Source organism: Micromys minutus, assembly GCF_963924665.1.
Source record: "Micromys minutus genome assembly, chromosome: 5".
NCBI classification, from domain to species: Eukaryota; Metazoa; Chordata; class Mammalia; order Rodentia; family Muridae; genus Micromys; species Micromys minutus.
The window spans coordinates 84,634,213-84,653,161 of NC_137974.1; the positions used below are offsets into that span (position 1 = coordinate 84,634,213).

The following is an 18,949-nucleotide window of genomic DNA, read 5'->3' on the forward strand; positions in this document are numbered from 1 at the left end:
AATTAAAAAAGAAAATTAGAGGTGATGATGGACTAGGAATAGGGTCATTGTGATATTTTGACTGCTTCACACTTGTTTGAGGTGATGTTTCTACAGAGTCCAGAAAAGTGGGGGTAGTGATATTTGTCCAGTCTTAGAGTTGGCTGTTCCCTTGTTGTCCAGGGTATGTGGAACCATCTGAGGATAGGTCAGTAGAAGCATCTGTATCTGCAAGAGAAGGCTGAAGGCTGAAGCATCCGTAGGTTGCTTCTCTGGAGCTGTTCTAGATGTAATGAGCACCTGGACTTGACAAGGTGCTGGAACACACATATGTATACATTATAGGTAGAAATTCAGTACAGTTGTAAGAAAGAAAAAATTTTAGGAGCAGTCCTAGTGCTGCCATTCCTCCCCCATTTTTATTGTAAAAAAGAGGAAAATGAAAGGTGGTGGTCGATGGTGAAAGGGGAATAGGGGAAGCAAGAGTATCATTGGCTACTTCCTGCTGTCTTGGGGCATTGTAGGGGGTGCAGCTGGATTTCACCATCGGAGTCCACCTGGCAAATGTTCACATCAGGCTCCTCTATGGACAGTAGCTGGTAGTCCTGTAACAGGAACTGATTAGTGGTTTGGTTAGAAATTTTTTGTGTCTATCATTGAAGTAGACAGAAGATTGATAAGGTTTGGAGCAAATTACTACAGAACGTGTCCTGGATGTTTTAAAACAGTTTGCCATGCCATGAAGAGGGATAGAGGAAAGGTGTGGAGTCATGGCAACGTCAGAGTCAGGGCAGCTGAATGTTGATAGTACTTACTGGAGACCCTGGTTGGCTTTTATAGTAGAGCTTACCAACAACTTTTGTCTTCAGGGATAACACTTGATGTTATATAACCAGCTGGTGTCATCTTCCCCAAATAATATTATCTCTCCCACTCAGCATTCATTAGTTGCCTGTAGTTATTTGTCTGGGTTAGGGTTGCCTGATTTTTTTCCTTCTACCTTGGCATGTCTATTGGTGTCTTCCTTGTTTAGGTCATGTGTAGGAAGTCTTGCTGGGTAAACTATGTGAGCATAGCTACTCTGGCATTCCTAGGAGGCACACCCTTACTGTAACGTCCTGTGAATTTGTAGCAATAACTCAAAGAGCCCCACAGCACCCTCTTTGTCCACAGAAGGTACTGTACTTCCTTCACAGGGCATTTAAGTGTCTGGGAATTTTATTTAATTTCAGAACTTGGAGTAATTTAAAAATATCTGAGGTACTGGAAATATTTATTTATTTATATTTTACCCTCATTCAAAAGATATGACCCAAAGTGAGAAAATTCCCATGAACACCTTTCACCCTTCCCTGAAAATCTCTGAACTCTGTGGAATCTCCCCAGTTCTCAGCTAACTTCTGGGTTGCTCCCTCAGAGATGGGATAATTCTGTTACTCCAGACTCAGCCCATCAGTTCCAGTCATTCCTCAGATGCTAACCCACAATTCTCTGTCTTATTGGCTTTTAAATGCCTCCAAGTAGATGGAGGCTAAATATTTTGTGCAATTTTTATAGTTCTTTTTTTTGGAAGATTTGCACCAAATTTTGGGGTAGTCTTGGGAAGCAGAAATTCCAAGCTGAATGTGTTTGTGCATGGTTGAACAGCATCACTATTCTCAGCTATAATAAAATTGTTATTAATAATAGTAATAATAGATAATAACAGAGGTGATCAACTTAGAAGGTCCCCTGACAGAAAGCAGCTAGTGTTGCATCTTAGCCCACACCTGAAGATGACAGTCCTGATACCTGTCCTCCAGTTCTCTGGGTTGTTTTCACCTTGGGAATGTCTGCATGGGAGATGCCAGATTGAGGTCCTAATATTCTGTTCCTTTATCACAATATTTCTATGTGGTTTTCTTGGTTCCAAATTAATTGTCAGAGTTTTCATCTACCATACATGCCAATATTTTTTAAAGCCTATTTGTGTTTAGAAATACAAAATCACTGAAGCTGGAAATCCAGGTATTGTTTTCCTGTGTTAGAAGCACTATCTTCTCTCTGTATCCTGAGATCAAGGATTTCATCTTTAAAGAAGCCCCCATTCTGGTCTTTCTGTCTGACCCCAGCCTGGCCCGCCTGGGATGAGGGTTGTGGGTCTTTCCTGAGCCAGAGTGGACTGCAGAAGCCTCTGCTTGGGTTGTCTTAGCCAATGGTTGAGGAGACATGTTTGAAAAGGCTGGAGACAAGCTGTCACCTCCCTTACTTTTTGCATTTAGAAAATGTTTCCATGTATGACAGAGCTTGACAGATATTAAATCGCCCATAAAAGAATATTTGTAAAACAAGGAAGGATTTTTCCAAGCCTTATTTTTATGTAAGTATGAAAAGCAAAACACAATTCCTTGATCTATTTTAGTAATATTGCAATAAATTATTCCAGACTATAAACAGTATACACAAAATTGACTTTTCTACAGGATACTTGGTATAAGGAGGTTATAAACAATATCTTTGTTATAATTAGGACACATTTGGTACAAGAACAAACCCTGATAGAAATTAACAGAAGTATGGTCAAGAGGAAAAGAAGAAGAAGGAAAGAGAAACCCAAATATTTACTCAAGACCTGCCTCCCTCAGGACTCCCATGTTCAAGTTCAACAACACCTATCTTCCTATCTTCTGTCTATGCTGGGCTGACAGAGTTGTCTGTGTTCTGCTTTCTTTAAACCCCTACTTCCTTTAACATTTTCTCCCTGATTTTCATTCTGTGTTACACACCCATCTTTCACCTTCCCATATATCCTGGCTCCTGTGGCATTTGATAAGATGTTTTTTGGGATATATATTGTTGCTAATAGTATGAGGGGAAATTTGTTGTAGATCTTCTTTAGGGTCATTGGTCCCATTAGTTCCATTAAGCAAGTCACCAAAATATCAAAGTAGGAAATCTTCTCTCCCAGTCTTGTTCAGATAATTCCTGCAGTCGATACCTTACACTTCAAATGCCACAGTTCGTCAGAGCTTCCTGCAAACAGCTATCCATGAGATGCTGGTCATCTACCCTCACCTCCCTTGGGAATGGTCCAGCTTCCTGAAGATACACAAACCTGGTAGGCAAATCTGCTGACTGGTTCTCATGGTGTTAGCTTCCAGCCCATCTATCAAAGAATGAGTCCACATGAGAAACCCGATCCCCTCCAGTAGGTACAGAATCAAATAAGCCTCCAAGTTGTAATTGGCCAAGTGACAGCTCTGTGGCCATCTGTTGTCAGACACAAAATGCACAAACAATCTCCACTTCAGGGTGTCTCCTTTCCTAAGGTTATTTTTAGCTGAACGAGTACCTTCCAATGCCTTACACGTCTACAGCACCCACTGTGTTCCTGTCACACCCTCTTCTTTAGCAATTCCTTTTCCTGGATCTACCATGCTCACAGTTTAAGACCCCCATTCCCACCCCACCCCGGACCCCACGCCATTCTTGCTCAAGTACACAGAGTGGAAGACGAAAGGATACTAAAATTTATCTTACTTCAAAGGAGTCAGCCAAAGTGAACTCCTAGCCACACCTTTGGCCTGTGGAAATGACATCACAGTGTCAGGAGCTGTTCGGCAGCTGCATTATGGTCATCATCTGCTAGGTGTTTTCTCTCCTGGTCCTTGGGGCCCTGTAAACAGCCAACTATTTGATTTGTTGGTACAATCTCAACTTTGCTAACTATGAATGGTCTCAGTGCTTAGATCTTTACATCTTGGCTAATGGTGTCCTCTCATCTACAGTAGCCAGATACTTTGTTTCTTTTCCACCAGTGTCACTAACCTGCCAAACCAGAGTTGCTTCTAGACTCATAGTCACACCAAATCCTGATAAGGCCATATATTGTTCAATGAAACTATCTTGCTGAAAATGCTGCACATCTAACCCAGCTAACACCGTACCACGACGGAGTATGGACCATTTTGGTAATGACCACAGAGCTGACGGGAAGTTTTACTGTCCTGCCCCTGCACAGCGTCTGGAGAGAAGACCAGGGTGGGAAAGATACAATGTATCCTGGTACACACCTTTAATAGTAGCACTTTCAGGAGACAGGAAGAGCTTTCGGAGTTCCTGATGAGCCCTGTCTACATAGTAACTTACAGGTGAACCGGTTTGTATAGTTTCCTGGGTATGAGCTTCTTCTGTGTTACTGTAAAGCTGAAGATCCCAAGGAGAATCTTAAAAAGCTGAGGGCCATCTGCACAGTGTTAGTTCGCTGGAAGAGTAGCTGCCCCCTTGGCTTCAAGTATAGCAATTGTCATGTAAGCATTTTATGTATTGATATGAAGAATGATTAGCTAGGGCTATCTGTTAAACTAGCTTCTTGGGAGGCCGAGTCAGGAGGAGTTGAAGGCACATCAAGATCGTGTCTCAAAAGAAAAGTGAAGTAAAACGTTCAGGGGTTTAGCTCAGCGCCTGGGGTTTCCGAAGGCCCTAAGTTCAATCTTCAGTATTGCCAAGGAGAAAAAGAGTAAACGTAAAGGTCACACACATTCATCAGTCATTCCAATGTGCCTACATCACTTCATTGTGGCTTCAAGTCTATGAAGTGTGGCAACAACAACCGTATTACTGGTGTGGAAACTGAGCCTTGAGTTAAGTGACTGAACACCTAGTTCTGTGGTCAGTTCTGTGCTTTCAGCACTTATCCTGTGACTTCTGCCCTCAGAGAGCTCAGCTGCTCTGTGAGCCCAGTCAGAGCTAAGTTTGTATGTGACACATCATACTCAGAGTGACATTGGCTAAGTACTCAGACCTGTCCCCAGAGGCTTCTGCATGTCCCTGGCAGAAGGCAATGGTTTCCATTCAGCCACCACATGCTCCTGTGTGCCTTGGAGCCGCTGGGGCAAAGGAAGTCATGGCCAAGCCATTCCTTACCCCTAAATGTCATACCATTGCCTACATGATAAAAGCCACTCTCCTTGGTGAGGTCACCAGGCCTGCCATAGTCACTCCCAATCTTTCTGAACTCATCAGCTGACACTTGTGTCCCCATTTTCCTGTTCCCAAACATACCTCTGAGCACTCTCAATTCTCCAAGGCCTCCGTGTCATTATGGTGGCTGAATCCTTTCCTTTCTTCATCCTGGCTCTCGGATGCCGGACCTGGCCTTTACAAGCCTCTCTGGCTAAGAGAAAGAGGACAGAGGGACACAGGAGCCAAGCTCTTTGGATGCATTATGGTTTCTCCTCTACCCTTCTAGCGTTTTTGTCTTTGTTGTGAAGAAAGCAGGCCCCACGCAAGCAGCAGTCCCCAAGGAACACGAGGAATACTAACTAAAGGCAGCTCACATCCTGGAACCAAGACCAGCAAAGCCCACTCACTAACCGGCCTCTCAGCCGGGAGCCGGGAGTGAACGGCTAAAGCTTGCTACTGTTAGCCACGCGGCTTAGTGGTATTTATCACCAGCACTAGAGAATAGTTCATACTAACTGCTGTTTATGAGATCTCTCTAGTGTGTGGGTATCTACATACATATACCTAGAAACACTGGTAAAACAGTTTTCTTTTCTTTTTTTTCTTAGCAAACTCTTTTATTTGGCTTATATTTAAAATGTAAAAAAAAAAAAAATAAGCTGGAATATTTGATGCTATGTGAGCAAGGAGAAACCAAGTCAAAGAGTGACATCTATTTCAAATAAATCAAAAAGCCCAATTAGAAAGTTTCCACCCTTCTGTAATTGATGCATCCATCTCATCTCAGTTTCCATAGACTTGGGAGGACTCAGGCTGAAGGGGTGCGTGCTGCGTTCAGCTGCTTCAGCGGGATCTCTTGCCGTCCAGCTCCTCAGAAAGCGTTCATGGCTCGCCTCCTGTTAATGTCTCTCTTGATTTGGCACACAGAGCAAACAGGACAGAAGAGGGTGGCCATGTAGTCATCACAGATAGATCCAGGAATGCCATAGCGGGTTCGGTAGAGTCCTCATTGCCACCGTTGTTCCACACAAACAGCATTCGTTCATGTCAGCTGCCACTTGACATCCAAGACAAGTGAAGCAGAAGGTCCCACAGAGGCAGACACCACAGTCACTGAAGCAATCACACAGGCTGGTCTGCCAGTTGGAATTTTGGGGAGCACGAACAAATCCAGGTTGAGTCACGATGACAGTTGGCGCCTGAGCCATCTTCAGTGTAAGGTCTCAAAAGACAGGGTCTGTAGTTCAAAAGGTTTGGGCAGGACTGGTCCTGTGGTCTGGGTTTGAGTCTGGCTACAAATCGGTAAAACAGTTTTCTATCCAGAGGCGTTGCTGCTCATTGAAGTAAGCAACTCCAGAAAGTTGGCACTTGAAGCAGTCTTCCTTTTGGACACTTCCTTCAAAGCTTGTGCTGTGGTTTCCCTGTTAAAAGCAGATTTCGGCCTTCATACTCTGTGAGGGACAATTTTATTTATGTGTTTAAATTGGGGGTTGTGTTGGTATAAGTCTTGTTTGAATGAAAATGCACACTCAGACTAAGGGAGAAGCAGACAGTAGAGTTCTCCTAGAGGTGAGAAACTGGCTGTCCTGCCTGACTCCTCTGGGGACTCAGGTCAGATTGCTTAATATGCTGATGAATGCCATTTCTCTAAAAGGACTTTGTTTGATAGGCACAACTACACCAAGGTGACTGAGTCAGTCCTGTAGTGTAAAGCACCTGAGCCTACTACAGAGAAGGCATAATAATGAACACATCTCAGAGAGATTTATTAAGCCACCGTTAATGAACTATGACCTTAATACAAAGTGATAAGTCAGATGAGCGCAGACACCAACAGACTGGACCAGAGGGACCAAGCGGATATGCTCAGATGGGCAAACAAAAGTATGGTGTTCTTGCCTGGGACTCAGCCCATCGGGTGCTTGCAGAGGACTAAGGAGTGCCTGGTCTGGTTGTGTCTTAGGTGGTGTATGCTCATGGGTACCGGAGAGAAAGACATCCCCAGAGAAACCCCTTTGGCAAATGAGTGGAACGGCCCCGTGGGCGAGACATTCGACAAAGTATAATCTAACTAGCCCTAGCTTTGATAGGTCTTTACCTGCAAGAGACACAATTTTTGTCTCTTTACAACACACACATAGAGACACACACACACACACACACACACACACACACACACACACACACCTCTGGATCCTTGTGTACAGCTGAAAACTTGCCTTAGCTTGTACACTTTGGTTTCCAGACAGCAGTGTGGCCATGCAACGTCAAGAGAGCTGTTTCCTGGTGTCAAAGGCGGTCTCAGATGTGACTTGGCCTTAACATGTGTATGTAGAAGTTTTCTTCCCTTCCTACAATGATTTAATGTCTCATTTGTGAACAAGGATACAGCTCCCTTGAGTTTCTATTACAGAAGTCTTCCTGGCTGAGGACCAGGAGCTTGTGGGACAGGTTCCTGGGGCTGGCAGCTAGGTTTGGGTCACTGCCACGCTGTCTTCTATAACTGACCTCCTGCATTCTGTGGAATGGCATGTGGGCTTGAGGCCACCCCAGGGGACTTGCTCCTAGATGCTCCCAGTAGTGTTGACAGGCATAGCAGCTGCCTCTCTACAGCATACACACCATCACAGCTTGTGATTTCAAACCCAGTGGGACCCTCTCGTCCCGCTGTGCTGGTGTGATTTAGTGAGAGTGGGACAAACAGACTCAGAATTTCTTCTACAGTGATGGACTCTTGACGAGCCCAGTCTGTGCTTACGTGGGAAGGAGAAGTGTGAATTAGAACTCTCCAAGCAGGCCTGCACAAACTCACTTCTGACCTACCTTCCTGAGGGTGACACGCTGCCTACCTCGAAGGTGTTGGGGGTAACAGAAAGGCACCACTGATCAACACTTATGAGTCTTTAGCAATGTCCACTTCACCCTGGACATCAAGTCTTGCAACTAGAGGGCGGGCCTGCAGGTTGTCAGGGGTCACACGTTGATGATGATGTCCTTTGCATGCGGACATGCTACACACTGTTTTCATTCTACCACGGCCTCAAGAGTTTGATTTGCTCTCCAGAAGATGCCCCTAATCACATTCAAGCTTCCATTTGACTTCCCTTGGTTTCTGACTTCCTTCAAATGAGCCCATCTGAACCGATGTTCACTCACAGTCAGGGTCAGTCCAAAGTCAATGGGATCACCTTCTTAGAAAGAACCATGAGTCATTTCAGAATCCTGTAGGGCATTCACCCTGGCCAGAAGAGCACAGTTCAGTGCTCGGCTGTACGGCTCCTGCTGCCATGAACAAGCACGTGGCCTTGCTCTTCCCTAGACTGTTACTCTCTACCACCTCCAGGCATCGCTGCCACGGGTCTACTTTCCTTCCTCTGACAATGTTCCCTTTGTGTGACAACTCTCTAAGGAGGCTCTGCCTCACCTGCTCGTGGAGCAGCAATTGCTCTCTTGTATCCAGTCTCTGAGCATCAAGTTGTCAGTTTGGGACAAGCTCACCTGGCTTTAGAGCTGAGCAGATGGGATACAGATAGTACAAGATTTTGTTTCACGTTGATTATGCACACTTACAAAGTCCCATCCATCTCCTTGGGAGGCTGATGCAGAAGGGTCACATGAACTCACAAGGTTGAGACTAAAACATGACAGATAAAATATAAAAATAAAAAATAAGAAGGAAGCAAAAAGAAAAATAAAGGGAAAAAAGAAAAATATGCACAATTAGATACAAAATGCATTCAAGTTGGTAAGATGATTCAGCCAGTAAAGGTGCTGCTGTCAAGCCTGGTGACCTGAATTTAAGCTTCAGGACCCACTGATTCTTGTAAGTTTTCCTCTATCCTTCATATGAGCACAGTGGCTGGATCTGACTAGCTATGTTATCTGCTTCTTAAAGGATAGTGTGTGCCTGGCCCAGACGCAGCAGCAGGTGGCTGCCATGGAGCTAAGAGCTTACATTCTGATCCACAGGTAGCAGGTAGAGAGAGACCAAGAGTGGGCCTGGTATGGACTTTTAAAACCTTGAAGCCCACCCTGAATGACACAGCTCCTCAGACTGGCCACGCCTCCTAATCCTTCCCAAACAGTTTCGCCCACTGGGGACCAAGCATTCAAGCATAAGAACCTATGGAGACATTCTCATTCCAACCACCACAGCTGCCAATTCTACCAACTGTCTAAGGATGGGCAACAACAACAACAACAACAACAACAACACACACTCACACACACACACACACAGCACACTAGACCCAATAAACAGAGATGGAAACATTGAAAATAAAACATTTGTGAAATGAACACAGACATACATGAAAAAGATACCACAACCAAGCTGGCTTCATCTTAGTTCAAACCTAGGAAATATCATCCAGTAATAATCCTAAATATAAATGACTTGACTCACCAATAAAAAGACACATTGTCTGGAGTAAAAGACAAGATCTGATCTGATGTTGTCTCTAAGAAGCTTATCTTCTTGTGAAGATGGCCACACCCTAAAGTTCAAAGTTGGTTACATTAATAAATGTAGCACAACACAAAAACAGTCCTAAAGACTAGAGCCACACGATCGTCTTAATAGATGCAGAAATGCCTTTGGCAAAGCTGAACATCTCATTGCAATAAAAACTGACCAGATAGAAGTAATACACACACACACACACACACACACACACACACACACACACAAAGGAAAAATTCAAAGCATTTCTCCTAAACTCAGAAACAAGTCCATTTTCTTCACTCTTATCGATACAGTGCTTGGAGGCCTTACAAGAGCAACATATGATGAGAGAAGAAACAAAGTAGGAAAGGAAGTCAAATGCTCCCTATATGCAGATGATGGTTCTCTGCTATATGACCCTTGGAGCCCAACCAGAGAGCTCTTTCACTGACACTCCACCATCAATGTAACAAGATAAAGTTCATCTCACAGAAAGCTGCAGCGTTAGCAGCTTTTCTATATACCACTAACAAGTGTTCCAAGAAACAAGTGAAGAAAAAAAAAATACCATTCACAATAGTTTGAAAAAAGAAAACCCTAAGAATTAACTTAACCAAGAAAGAAACTGCAGGAGACACTAGAAGACAAAATGGCTTCACACACTCATGAGCTGATGGAATTATCATTGTGAAGTACGAATTTTGAAACTGATCCTGTGAAAAATCACTGCAAGCAAAACACAGATTTGATGTGATCCTCTTCAAACTTCCATGACGTACTTCACAGAACTAAAATAAAAAAAGAAAGAAAGAAACAAAAGTTAGATTACATATGAAAGTAGAAAAGACCCCGGAGAGCCAAAGCAATTCTAAACAGAAACAGTGACACTGGGCCTACACAATCCCTGACCTCCAGTTACCCTGCAGAGCCATCGCAGCAAGTGTGGACTAGAACTTGCAGGAAAACACACAAAAAATCACATAGACCAATCAGATAGAGGAGACAGAAAGCACTCGCTCAGACGCAACCACACAAGTCATATCAGGGTTGTGACAGGCACACACTAGGGGAAAGAGTCCTGGGGCAGGGGGACTGAACCCGGATCTCTTTCCCTTCACAAAACCAACTCAACACGCACCAAACTTTAAAACTCATATAGCAAACACCCCAAGACACAGGCGCAGGCAAGGGCTTTCTGAAAAGCACCAAGAACTGACACACAGCAGCACAGCTAAGCAGCTTCTGACCAGTAAAGAAAACAACCGTCCCAGTGAAGAAACAACAGAACGTGGGAAACCTCCGCCAACAACGTGCGAGAAGAGGGATTAACGTCCGCCGTACATAAAAACTGCAAAACGAAAGCTTTGAAGCCCCAAATCACACAAATGAATGAACAGGTTCACACGCGGAGCAGACAGTCCTCAGGGCAACAGAGATAGATAATAACTGGGAAATATTCAGAACTTTGAGGAGTCGGGGAGGTTCTCGTCCCAGTGACAGGGCACTGAAAAAAACGAAAGATGGCAGCAGAAGGTTCTGCTGGCAATGTGAGTATTTCACTATGGTGTCGTGTGCAGTCACCATGGGGTCGTGTGCAGTCACCATGGGGTCGTGTGCAGTCACTATGGGGTCGTGTGCAGTCACTATGGGGTCGTGTACAGTCACTATGGGGTCATGTTCACTTCTTCAAAATACTAGATCACTATGATTTAATAATGTACACGTTTCCAGCAACACACCCAAAGGACTGGAAGTGCATCACCTGGGCCTTGCACATTGGTGTGTTTTCCACCTCATTCACGTCTCCATAGATAGACCTGGTCTGTGTGTCCATCAAAGGACGCAGGGAAATTAGTGCAGCGTTACAGCGGATGCTTCTAGTTGTAACGAAAAATGAAGCCGAACCCTGGCAAGAAAATAGCCAGAGTGAAAAAGTAACGTTTCACATTTTCTCTCAGATATGGAATGTAGATGTGTGTGTGTGTGTGTGTGTGTGTGTGAAGAGAGAGACACAGACAGACAGACAGACAGACAGAGACAGACACAGAGAGGACAGCACAAAGGAAGAGTCTTTGGGAGGAGGATGCAGAGAAACAGGCCACAGACCGTGGGAAGGGAGGGTCCGGAGTCCTTGCATGTTGGTGTGAGGAGCACCAGGGAAGGTCGTTCGACAGAAGAAGGACTAAGAATAAGTACCCCAACCCCAGGTCCCTGCACGGTGACCTCTTGGAGCTTAGGGACTGCAGGCTGCGGGGCCTGGGAGTACTTTCTCTCCTGTGGTGTAGACTCTGGACTCACTCCCTGCAATCCCCCATGATTAAACGCCTTTGAGAAGAAGACCCCAGAGAGAAGAGAAAGGGGCCGGAAGTAGACACAATCAAATCACATCACCGCATGAAATCATCAAGAACCGATGGCAAACGTTGTTTTTAAACATTTTTTTAAAAATCACCAAGAAAGAAAATATTAAAGCACCACCCAAACCAATAAGTATAAGTAATTAAAAGTCGGAATTATTTCCCTAAAGTTACTCACAGCTGTCCTCAGAGTCTTCCTTTGACAACGTAGCCCCGCTAACCAGGTCGTGCCTTTACATTGCTTGGGACAGCAGCATTCCTCAAAATGCTCTGGGCTGGTGGGAACGGAAGAGGAAAACTGCTGCAGAAGGCCAGCGCTCGCCTGGGATTTTCAAAAGCATCAAAGCAAAGCCAACTCCACCCCCTTGTGGACATAAACGTCATTACACGTTCTTTATGCACGAGGTGCAGCCATCTTTGGACAGCGAACAGGCTTGAATTCCTCTTGATTCTGGGTTTCCCTTTCCCTTGCCTTCCTCCTTATTCCCACAGACACGCCCCTGCACTCAGCTACTATAGCAGGCTTTCGAGTCCGGCCTCTCCCCTGCTGCAGTTCCGTTGTGCATGCTGGGGTGACTGCCAGCTGGTCAAGCAGGTTGATAACCTGCAGTTGAAGGAATACTGTAGACTCCAAGTACGGAAGAAACCTTGAAAGTCTCTACAAGCACCCTAAAATCTCCCTACCTGGAGGGAAAAGGACTGCATAAACTTCAATGGTGCCATCTGGAGCCCCAAGTCCTTGGCATTTTCTTTCTTCATCTCTTCTACATCTTAATCTCCACGGTCCCGGGTTCTCACAGTCCGCTGCTTAGTGTCTATTCTCAGACTCTCAGCACCACACATAAGGGAAGAATCACTTCCCAAAGTTAATCCTGCCTCACCTTAAATGGCTTTTTCATTGTACATGCAGAAATAGTACCATATACTATTACATGTATGTATATGATGCATAGATAATACATGCACACATATGTGCTTTCTGAGTATGCATATTTTAAGATAAAACGGCTGCAATAGTGTTATCATAGGAGGTGAGCTAAAGGGGAAAACGCCACCGCAAGGCTTCCCCAGCGGCTCGGTGAGCAGAACTAGCCTTCAGCAGTTCTGTAGGCAACCAGCTTCCAACTGCTCAGTGGCCCCTGAGAGATACGTCATATGAACAAATGAAATCAGGACACTGCTCTTGTTTTATCTCCAACATAAATTCCATTTCTATGTCATGCAGTGTCTTGGTTTTGGTTTTTAGTTATTTGCATTTATTTGTTTGGGTTTGGCTTTTTGACACAAGGTCTCCCCCTGTAGCCTTGGCTGTCCTGGACTTAGACATGTAGACCAGGTTGGCACCCAACTCATAGAGACCCACCAGCCTGTGGTTAAAGGCGTACACCCCTCTGCCCAGCCAGCCTACCTTTGGTTTTAATGACACCTTTTCTTTCTAAATAGACTTTGACCATCAAATTAACTCAAAGTCTGCTACAGAATGACTTAGTATTCAGTGATGGCCTAAGGAATTTGGGGATTCAGCCTGTCCGAGTCTGGCAGAGGTCCAAGTCATGTTCCTAACTTGGTGTGCCACGGCTGATGGCATGCGATGTATGTATGTGATAAGAAGCCAGGTCTTCTGGGACGATCAGAGGATGCAATAGGTTTCTTTCTCTGTCTCTCACCATCTTAACTGAAAACACACCTCTGTCTTAAAGGCCAGTGGACTGATGGGAACTGCCCAAGTCCTCCTCCTGGGACACGATGTGGCATCCAGAGGGTGGAGGGCAGGGACACTCACAGCATCGGGAGTGAAAACACCTATAGCAAATCTCACAGGTATCCGAGGTTGTGTTAACACATCCGGTGTGCCGGTAAATACCAAGAGCTGTGTTAATGCCCCTACTATGCAAGTATCAGAGGCTGTATCTAACACACCCAGTGAGCAGGTCCCAGGGGCTGTGTTAACACACCCAGTGTGCTGAGGGAGTGAACAATGAGGGAACCTACGAGCTGGAGGGTGTTGGTGAGAGATGAAACCTTTCAGATTTTCTCAGTCTAATTGACCGTTAGACATAATTAGAAAAATATGGCTGTGGAGGCCAGAGGCATAGCTGGGCGCTTAAGCATGTACTTAGCCTGTATGAGGTCTTAGGTTCATCGATAAGTCTCATATTGACTGTTACAAAACTGTACAGACAATTGTGTCGTACAGAAAAGTCTCAGAGTCAGCCTCTCTTCCCACTGGGTGGCGGAGAACCAAGACCCATCGTTTCCGAATGCAAACCATTCCAAATGACTCGAACAAGCACAGTGGTCAGGAACCCGAACAGTCTAACTTTCCTTTCAGGGGCACCGCAGCTGAAATGTTCAAGTGTGTCAGCCGAGGTCTGGGGATGTCAGCCATCCTCCAGGGAGAATGGTTTTGGAGGCTGGAGATCATCCAGACAGGTCTGCCAAGGGCTTCACTGTGTTGTGTCAAAGCAGATGGCACCACGGGAAAAGCATATGAATCCAGGAAGACAGATACATCAAAACAAGAAGCCATAGAAGGCAAGGGTCTGGGCTCACTGCACTATGACAAATCCCTCTTGAGAACCAGCTATGGTCCCATGAGAGTGACATCAACCCCATTGATGACCTAATTACTTCCTCACCTTTTTACAAAAGCAGTGGGGGAGGGGCAATTTTATGCAATAAAATTTTATCTTATTCCTTTTCTCTCTCAGTTCCTCCCAGATCCTCTCCCGTCTCCACCCCCATCCAACTTCATGCTTTCTCTCTATTAAACAAACCTAGAACATCACAGAACAATGATGCACGCGCGCGCGCACACACACACACACACACATATACATGGAGTGTACTTTTCACTGCCAACTACTCTTAAACACAGGACCTGCCCTGGCCTATGTGTCTCCTTTGAAGAGAACTAGCTTTTCCCTTTCCTACCAGGTATAAATTGCCACAACCTTTTCTGGTAGGAGTGGAACTTTGTGCCCACCTCCTCTTCTCTGTCCTGGAATGTTCTTCGTGAGTTCGTATGCTTAACGGCACTACTGTGTCTGGAAACCAGTTTCCTGGGATAATCCACCTCTGCCCTTTCCGTTCTTTCTGCTTCCTCTTTGGCATAGGTTCCTGGGTCTTGAGGGGAGGGAAGAAGACTGAGTGATCCAAAGCCTCACTGTCTGAACAAACATTTGTAGGTTTCCCCCTAGGCCAAGGTCCATTGGGGCCTCGGTTCTTAAAGATTCCACATCGCAATATCACACCCGAGACCAAGCCTCTAAGTCTGAGCCTTTGAGGGGACAAACCACACCACAGCCCTAGTTGCTCCTTTCTGGGAAGCTGCTTAACCCTACCGTGACTGCTCTCATTACCACCTTCCATGGTTTTACCTCTGACCTCTAATCTGTTTTGGGGGGTTGTTGTTGTTGTTGTTGTTTTTTCCTGACAGGGTTTCACTGTGTTTTTTCAGGCTGTCCTGAAACTCACTCTGTAGACCAGACTGGCATTGAACCCACAGAGATCTTCCTGCCTCTACTTCCGGAGTGCTCAGAATTAAGGGTGTGCACAAAATGGGGCTGGCTATGGACTTGACTCAAAGCGATTTCTCCTAAGTTTTCCTCTTGTCTGTATTGTACACCGCACCCTTTTGCTGCTCATTCCCAGAGAAACACCCCTGAAAGTCGGGGAATGAACGGTGGCTCAGGTGGAATCGAATTCCTGACGTTTCTGAGACTTGAGCCTAACTTCACCCCAGCGGCTGTCCATTTCCAAACCCTTCCTGAACATGGCGCCTAGAGTCAGCCTTCTTCCTGTCGCCTCCTCTGGGACTGTGGATCTAAAATCATCCCACCCCAGGGAACACCTAGATCTTCTTCAGAGCCATCCCAACCTTTGCATGGTTGCCTTCTGGCTGCGGCCATATTTTGTTCCTGTTTTTCTTACCACAGTAGGCAAAGGCAACGTTTAAAGATTGGCTATAAGCATTGTTGTTGCTGTTGTTGTTTTGTTGTTTGAAAAATGGGAATGGTAGCCACTCAGATAGAATCTTGTCGAGTTGTTTTAATTTCTGTGACACTAAGCATGAGAGATGACATATTTGTACTTGTTTTTGCTAGGTTTATCTAAAGAAGCTTTTAAAAAGTAGGTAAGGTGATAGGCCGACAGCTCAGTTTGCAAATGCTTGCCTAACAAACATTAGGACCAGAGTTTAAGAACTTACATATGTACTTCTGGGAGACAGACAGACAGCTAATTGGCAAGCCTTGGGTTCCAGTGAGAACTAACTGGTCTTTCAAAAACAAGATGAAGGTTCTTAAGGGACAACCTCGGAATTGTCTCCCTGCAAACATGCACACACATACACAACACACAACAATAACACATGGTTGAAATGTAGAAGATGATGGCCGGAAGGCTCTGCAATGAACTTTTGGGATCAGATGAGCAGAGCATATGGATGCTATAGAATAAGGTTGTTGGATTTTTCTAACTTTCTGTTCTTTACAAAGCATCCTCATTAGGAGACTCCTGGGGCGGGGAGCTTTCTCAACAGTGGAGTTGTGCCTCCCCATTCCCCACTCCCGTACCCACCCCCCCACAAAGCATTGCAAAAAGGTGTCCTGTCTGTCTGAGAGGACTTCAGCAGGCAGCTAGGCAGGAATGGAGAAAAGGAGTAGCCTCCAGCTAGTCATCTGCCATCCAGGAAGAAAGCTGTCAGTGTGACTGGGAAGCTGATGATTCTTGGCACTGCTGTCTACCAGCTGGCGTTGCCAGAGTCACAGCCAGGATCCTCAGCCATCTATGAGCACTTCCTATAGATTTTCCTTCCTGTGCACGTTTGCTTAGTGCCAGAGGCCAGTTTGGGGGCTGTTTTCTTGGATTTGATTCTAAGATTCTGACAGCAGAACCATGTTCTCCTGGCTGATGGTAATGACCTCTGCTCACACAATGGGACTCCATTTTGGTCCTCAGTTTAAGCCTGACCATTAGCTCCCAGATGATCTGAGCTTCAGACATTAAATACTAATAGCCTTAATTCTCCAATCAAAAGTCACAGGCTTGCTAAAGGGCTCAAGAAACAAAATCTATCTAGCTGTCGTCTACAAGAAAGAAGTTTTAGCTTTCAGAAGGGATACATGCCTCAGAGTGAAAGAATAAACCCAAGTACTCTAGTCCAATGGAACCAGGAAGCAAGTAGGCTTTGCCATCCTACTCTCTGACAAGATAGGCTTCAAAGTAAAACCAATCAGAAGGCATAGAGAAGGATAAGCCATTCTAATCGAGGGGACCATTAACTAAGGAGATGTTACTATCCTAAATATGTATGCACCAAACTCAGGGCTATCCAATTTTATAAAAAGTGCCAGTAGGATTAAAGACGTGGATTAATATCAATCCATTAATAAATAGATGATTTCAACATAGCACTTTCTCCATCAGACAGGCCATCTGGTCAAAGCATAGACAGAGGAACCTCAGAACTAGATGATGTTACATCTCACATCAAATGACTTAGATACGTTCAAACCAAAGACTATAATTCTACCCAGAAGTACGCGGAAGCTTCTCTGAAATACACCACATCCTGGGACAAAAATCAAATCGCAACCAATTCAAAAATATTGAAATAACCCTGCGTATCCTATCCTGCCAGACCATAATTCAATAAAATGTAAAACTGACGGCAAACAAATCTCTAGTAAATAGACAAACTCATCAAAAGCAAACAGCTCATCACTAACCATGAGTGGATCAAAGAAGAAATCAAGAGAGAAATTAAAATGGCCTGGAAGTGAATGAAAATGAAAACGCAACACAGCAAAACCCTTGGAACACATTAAAGGCATAATTTGTAGCTCTAAATGCCTGCATTGAAAAAGGAAATCAGAAAGAGCATAAATAAATGGCCTAATAATGTAAATCCCAAATTTGAAACAAACAAAAAGCAAACAAGAACAAACCACACTCAAATCTAGCAGATGGAGTGTATTTAAGAGCTGGTTCTTTGAGAAGATAAACAAGATCCAAAGACACTTGGCCAAACCAAAAGACAGAGCACAGATTAATAGAATCAGAAATAAACAGGGAAACCTTGCAGAAGGCACCAGAGAAACCTAAACTATTGTAAGTGAATACATTAAAAAGCTGTACTCTGGGCTGGAGAGATGGCTCAGAGGTCAAGAGCACTGACCATTTTTCCAGAGGTCCTGAGATCAATTTCCAGCAACCACATGGTGGCTCACAACCATCTGTAATAAGATCCGATGCCTTCTTCTGGTGTGTCTGAAGACAGCTGCAGTGTACTATTATACAAAAAATAAAATCTAAAACCAAACCAACAAAAACAACAGAAAACTTGTACTCCACCAAATCAAAATTTCTAGATTCAGCCAAATCAAAGTTAAACCAAAAAGAGATCAACAACGTGAATAAACACACAACAAATGAAGATATTTAAACAGCAACAAACAAAAAACCAAAAACCCTATTAAAAGAAGTCCAGATCCAGATGGATTCACAGCACAATTCTACCATATTTTCAAAGAAAATTTATACCCAACCCTTCTTAAATTAATAATAATAAAAGAAATCTCTCAAAGTGCTTTGTAAAAAGAATTTTACTCCTCCCCTTGTTCTCAAATAATGGCACAGAGACCTTTATATATAAGCTTCGGGCACCAAGCAGGGCATATTCCGAGCTATTCTAACCCAGCCATGCTTGTCTGGCCCATTCCCAGGCATGTGGCCTTTACCTGCCATCTTGGTCTTGCCCTGGCCTCCTTCATTTGCTTCCTCAGGGTGATTCCTCGCCTTCTACCTGAGACCCTCTCTCACTGACAGAAGACCCACCTAATTTCCTCTGGCCCAGCTGGTCCACTCTCTATCGACCAGTCTGAAGATGATAAAGCGTTGATGTACATTTTTCTCAACCTACTTCAGTAAGGGTTCAACCTCTTCTCCAGCTCACCACCCACCAGAGGCAGGGGAAAGAAGACGTATTCAGACATGGGAGAAGTAGGTCTGTTTTAGAAAGAGTCCTTGAGGGACAGTCCAAGCTTCCTTATGAGGACATCCACAGTTCAGTCCAACAGCAGACACCACACAGGAACCAGCAAGAGCAGCTCAACCCAGAAGAAACAGTGAGGTTTGCCAACAAGCCCTAAGCAAATTAATACACAAGTGTTGTTAGTGAAGTCTGGTGAGGTAGAGCAAAGCAAAGCAGTGTCTGTGGGGT

General features: G+C 44.6%; 1 pseudogene across 1 annotated transcript; it reads right to left on the bottom strand.

Moving 5' to 3' along the window:
• Positions 1–5,794: 5,794 nt before the first annotated feature.
• LOC308420969 (placenta-specific gene 8 protein-like) lies at positions 5,795–6,131 on the bottom strand (annotated as a pseudogene). The gene has a single exon. The product of its transcript is annotated as a placenta-specific gene 8 protein-like (transcript).
• Positions 6,132–18,949: the final 12,818 nt, after the last annotated feature.